Source organism: Sinohyriopsis cumingii, unplaced genomic scaffold, assembly GCF_028554795.1.
Source record: "Sinohyriopsis cumingii isolate HCF-2022 unplaced genomic scaffold, ASM2855479v2 utg001656l, whole genome shotgun sequence".
Lineage (NCBI taxonomy): Eukaryota > Metazoa > Mollusca > Bivalvia > Unionida > Unionidae > Sinohyriopsis > Sinohyriopsis cumingii.
In genome coordinates this window covers 22,466-28,465 of record NW_028316032.1, presented here as the reverse complement: position 1 = coordinate 28,465, position 6,000 = coordinate 22,466, and the positions used below count along the sequence as shown (strand labels likewise).

The 6,000-nt window shown below is 36.0% G+C and overlaps 2 non-coding genes across 2 annotated transcripts; both read left to right on the top strand.

The window, feature by feature from the left end:
• The first annotated feature begins 2,013 nt into the window (after positions 1-2,013).
• Trnak-uuu (transfer RNA lysine (anticodon UUU)) lies at positions 2,014-2,086 on the top strand. Its single transcript has one exon. It is a non-coding gene; the product is annotated as a tRNA-Lys (tRNA).
• Positions 2,087-5,797: 3,711 nt separating this feature from the next.
• On the top strand, positions 5,798-5,870 carry Trnak-uuu (transfer RNA lysine (anticodon UUU)). Its single transcript has one exon. It is a non-coding gene; the product is annotated as a tRNA-Lys (tRNA).
• The last annotated feature ends 130 nt before the right edge of the window (positions 5,871-6,000 follow it).

The following is a 6,000-nucleotide window of genomic DNA, read 5'->3' as shown; positions in this document are numbered from 1 at the left end:
AGAGTTGATTAAATTGGGTACTCTATCCCGTTCGCATGGACATGTGGATACGCTCTCATTTAGGGACATCTTAGGAAAGGAGAGAAATACTTGCAGGTATATCTATATTCATTTTGACAACAATTGAAAATCAGTGGAAGCTAAATCATAACCACCTACCCTCGGACTTTCACCCATGACCCTTAGATTAAATGTCGGATGCTCTAGCGACTGAGATTGGGGCACTACTCATCCAAATTCTGTCAGTTTGTCAGTCTCGGATTTTGCTGCGTTGCCCTTTCCATTAAATATTTAAAGGGTGCGGCCATATTTGTATCACATGACGTTTAGCAGTTATGGTGCAGATAGATGCCCAGAGCTCGGTTCAAACGAAAATGCTTTTCTTTACATTTCACGTCAATATCATTTCATTGCACAAGTCTTTGGAATTAAGAGTTTTTTGTTATGAAAACGAAATTCAGTAAATGCGTCCCCCACTGCTGCCATCATATTTGCATTTCCAGTAATGCTGCATATTAGTTCGTTAACTGAGAAATGAATGAGTCATAATTACCCAATAGTGTTACGAATCTATGGTCATACACTAAAAAACAAACCTAAGCAAAACCAAAACGGTTTGTAATACTGAACAAATAATTCAGTTAACAAAGTTGTAAAATGAAAATGTAAGAGGGACTTACAGCATTATGAATTGCATCCAAAATCATCCCAAAATGTTATCTTCAAGTCCAAAGGAATAGAATGTTCCGAATAAAATCTACATCCTCAAATGCATTGGTCTACCAACAGTTCTGATATATCACAATGGCATTTTCAAGAATTCTTTAGAAATAATTCACAATAGGCCAAAAATAATATTTTAACCCACATAGCATTTTGTGGCTCCAATGAATAATTCAAACAAATGTTTGCTTCCAAATAATATCTAAACACAACAATAAATATATCTGAAGAATAATGTTACAAGAAGAACATACAAAATATGACTGACCAAATAGTCCAACTCCACGTACTTAAATACAGACATAAGGACTGAAAACTCATTAGCTACTACTCACTACGTGACAATGAACAAATATCCCTAAAAGCTCCGGTGGCCTAGTAATTACAGCGTACGCCTCGGATGCGGGAGTTCGTGGGATCGATCCCCGGCCGAGTCATACCAAAGACTTACAAATATGGTACTAACAGCTGCCTTGCTTGGAGCTCAGCATTAAGAGGTTAGTGTTAGGACTGGTCGGCCGGGTCTCAGGATAAAGTGACTGGGTGGGACATCATGCCACATGTCTGCGGCATGATGCCCCAGTGCTAGCCATCACTATAAACTGCCACACTGCAGACATCGTAGCGATATGACTGACAAATTCTTAAAAGCTACCTTAAAAATACAAATCACATGCACACACAAACACACACACACACACACACAAATCTCCCATGTCGTAGAAATAAAACCACCACATCTAACACACACCTTCCGTATTTATGTATTTTCTCCTGTACCGATCCATAGAAGAAAATCACAAATATGTATAGAGAACAATTAATTGGAAGCAAGTTTATCAACTTACAGGTACTATTTAATTGATTATGTAGTGTGTAAGCATTGCTTTCTCTGGAAACAAAAAATTTCAAGATAGGTGATTTTCACATGTGTAATTAACTGAGAGAAATTAAGGAAAGAATGCGAAGATTTAAGAGAAGAGCAGAAGGATAGTGTTTGTGTTGTCCGGACTGTAAAATCATAACTGTTAACACAAAGAAACAATGACTAGTCTTAACTTTAACAACTTGCTCGGCTAATGACACATTTGTGCATTTCCTTATGCAGCAAAATTTAAATTCCTCCGTGAATGGTTGATTGCCATATAAACTGGATTATTGTTTCCATAAGGGGCTAACATCTAAGATCCAATCAATCCTAGACGCTAGCTATGTGAAGTTGATGAGATAACGATTAACCATGTTGCGCATAACTACCCGAGCCAACATTCGACCATGCATTAACAAGTAGCCCGCCTAGCTCAGTCGGTAGAGCATCAGACTTTTAATCTGAGGGTCGTGAGTTCGAGTCCCACGGTGGGCGTACAATTTTTAATACCATTACAAATTTATACTACACTTTGTACACGCGTCTATTTAGCTACAAATAGGTGTGATGGTAAATGTCCCACAGAAACGTTTTTATTTTCTCATATAATCATTTTTATGTTGAATTTTGATATCCTCTTTTTCAAATTCATTAGCTTGTCAATGTCTTTCTGGTTTCCACACAGCCCTCAGAAAGGTACTGATTATGGTAGTGACCCTGTATGTACCCATCCAGATAAAAAGTGAATGAAATATGTAAGTTCATTTACATATTCTATATACTTCTATTAAAGCGTTTTGTTTTGTAATTCAATAGTGTTGGGATTTTTCTATCCTATCCTTGTACTGGTGTATATTTTTGTTTGTTATCTAATATTTTCGAGCTCTTAGCGCTTTAACGTCTTAGGCGCTGTACTAAGTCCACATAATTATTATTATTATTATTATTATTATTATTATTATTATTATTATTATTAATATTATTATCGTTATTATTTTTATATTATTATTATTATTATAATTATTATTATTATTATTATTATTATTATTATTATCAATTGTGGGAATTTCCAAAATACTGATAAACAATTCTTCCGAATTATTTCTTTATTTTGATTTAGCAACTAAAATTGTAAGTCAGCAAAAATTCATTTTTACGACTAACATCTTTCTTTCTTTCCTTTTTTTGTTTTGGTCATTTTTTTTTTATTCTTCTTTTTTGTGTTTTAACCATTAATATCACCGCACCGGATTGCGCGATCCTTGTGGCCACTGCTTTCGAGTGTCCGATAGCCCGTAATCATACTTCCCACAAAACTGTGAACTCATTATTGTAACCTTCATGACTTGATCTAAGATAGGTTTCTTTCACATATGTACGGTGCAGTCTTTATTTTCTCCACGTTGCAAAGTTTCATCTAACTCATCAGAACAGGAAAGAACTGACAGTACCTTGCAGTGCTAGTCTCTTTTCTTCTCTTCTTTTCAAGACATATTAACTTTTAGTCGCAGATTTTAAAATTCCTTTGAGATTTGTGTTACATTGCGAATTACATATTATGTTATTGTTTGAATCGTAAAATTAATGCATTTAATTCTCAAACGATGCATTGCATTCTTTAGCTTACTTAAATCGAGAACTATTATCAAAACTCGCAATTGATAAATCATTTTTAAAAAATCCATATTTTCATTCATTTAGATTGAGCATCCGAAACTGGACGGCAACAATTTAATTTTAAGACTTAGTATTTTCACCAATACAATCATCGCATTCTATACCGCGATGTTGTGACCACCGAATTCAGGTGTCCGAGAGGCGGTGATCGTACCTCCATTAAAACCGTGAACACATCCTGCATGCATATCTCATGCAGTTATTGTTGATTGAAACGAGAAGTGTTTATACGTCTTCACGGTGCATTCTTCGTTTTGTCTCCATTACAACGTTTGAATAAACAATTTAGAACACGAAACAACTGATAGTAGCTTGCAGTGGTAGTGTCTCATTACTTTAAACATATTGTCTGTTAGGTGGAGCTTTTAGACTGGCGTTGACTTTTGTGCTTCTGTCCGTATATTTTAATAATATTCGTATCATAATATGAATGCATTCAATTTGCATATGATATAGTGGATGCGTTAGATTTACTGGAATCAAGAAGAAATGCTGACAGAATGATCAACATCTCTTAGAGTTGATTAAATTGGGTACTCTATCCCGTTCGCATGGACATGTGGATACGCTCTCATTTAGGGACATCTTAGGAAAGGAGAGAAATACTTGCAGGTATATCTATATTCATTTTGACAACAATTGAAAATCAGTGGAAGCTAAATCATAACCACCTACCCTCGGACTTTCACCCATGACCCTTAGATTAAATGTCGGATGCTCTAGCGACTGAGATTGGGGCACTACTCATCCAAATTCTGTCAGTTTGTCAGTCTCGGATTTTGCTGCGTTGCCCTTTCCATTAAATATTTAAAGGGTGCGGCCATATTTGTATCACATGACGTTTAGCAGTTATGGTGCAGATAGATGCCCAGAGCTCGGTTCAAACGAAAATGCTTTTCTTTACATTTCACGTCAATATCATTTCATTGCACAAGTCTTTGGAATTAAGAGTTTTTTGTTATGAAAACGAAATTCAGTAAATGCGTCCCCCACTGCTGCCATCATATTTGCATTTCCAGTAATGCTGCATATTAGTTCGTTAACTGAGAAATGAATGAGTCATAATTACCCAATAGTGTTACGAATCTATGGTCATACACTAAAAAACAAACCTAAGCAAAACCAAAACGGTTTGTAATACTGAACAAATAATTCAGTTAACAAAGTTGTAAAATGAAAATGTAAGAGGGACTTACAGCATTATGAATTGCATCCAAAATCATCCCAAAATGTTATCTTCAAGTCCAAAGGAATAGAATGTTCCGAATAAAATCTACATCCTCAAATGCATTGGTCTACCAACAGTTCTGATATATCACAATGGCATTTTCAAGAATTCTTTAGAAATAATTCACAATAGGCCAAAAATAATATTTTAACCCACATAGCATTTTGTGGCTCCAATGAATAATTCAAACAAATGTTTGCTTCCAAATAATATCTAAACACAACAATAAATATATCTGAAGAATAATGTTACAAGAAGAACATACAAAATATGACTGACCAAATAGTCCAACTCCACGTACTTAAATACAGACATAAGGACTGAAAACTCATTAGCTACTACTCACTACGTGACAATGAACAAATATCCCTAAAAGCTCCGGTGGCCTAGTAATTACAGCGTACGCCTCGGATGCGGGAGTTCGTGGGATCGATCCCCGGCCGAGTCATACCAAAGACTTACAAATATGGTACTAACAGCTGCCTTGCTTGGAGCTCAGCATTAAGAGGTTAGTGTTAGGACTGGTCGGCCGGGTCTCAGGATAAAGTGACTGGGTGGGACATCATGCCACATGTCTGCGGCATGATGCCCCAGTGCTAGCCATCACTATAAACTGCCACACTGCAGACATCGTAGCGATATGACTGACAAATTCTTAAAAGCTACCTTAAAAATACAAATCACATGCACACACAAACACACACACACACACACACAAATCTCCCATGTCGTAGAAATAAAACCACCACATCTAACACACACCTTCCGTATTTATGTATTTTCTCCTGTACCGATCCATAGAAGAAAATCACAAATATGTATAGAGAACAATTAATTGGAAGCAAGTTTATCAACTTACAGGTACTATTTAATTGATTATGTAGTGTGTAAGCATTGCTTTCTCTGGAAACAAAAAATTTCAAGATAGGTGATTTTCACATGTGTAATTAACTGAGAGAAATTAAGGAAAGAATGCGAAGATTTAAGAGAAGAGCAGAAGGATAGTGTTTGTGTTGTCCGGACTGTAAAATCATAACTGTTAACACAAAGAAACAATGACTAGTCTTAACTTTAACAACTTGCTCGGCTAATGACACATTTGTGCATTTCCTTATGCAGCAAAATTTAAATTCCTCCGTGAATGATTGATTGCCATATAAACTGGATTATTGTTTCCATAAGGGGCTAACATCTAAGATCCAATCAATCCTAGACGCTAGCTATGTGAAGTTGATGAGATAACGATTAACCATGTTGCGCATAACTACCCGAGCCAACATTCGACCATGCATTAACAAGTAGCCCGCCTAGCTCAGTCGGTAGAGCATCAGACTTTTAATCTGAGGGTCGTGAGTTCGAGTCCCACGGTGGGCGTACAATTTTTAATACCATTACAAATTTATACTACACTTTGTACACGCGTCTATTTAGCTACAAATAGGTGTGATGGTAAATGTCCCACAGAAACGTTTTTATTTTCTCATATAATCATTTTTATGTTGAA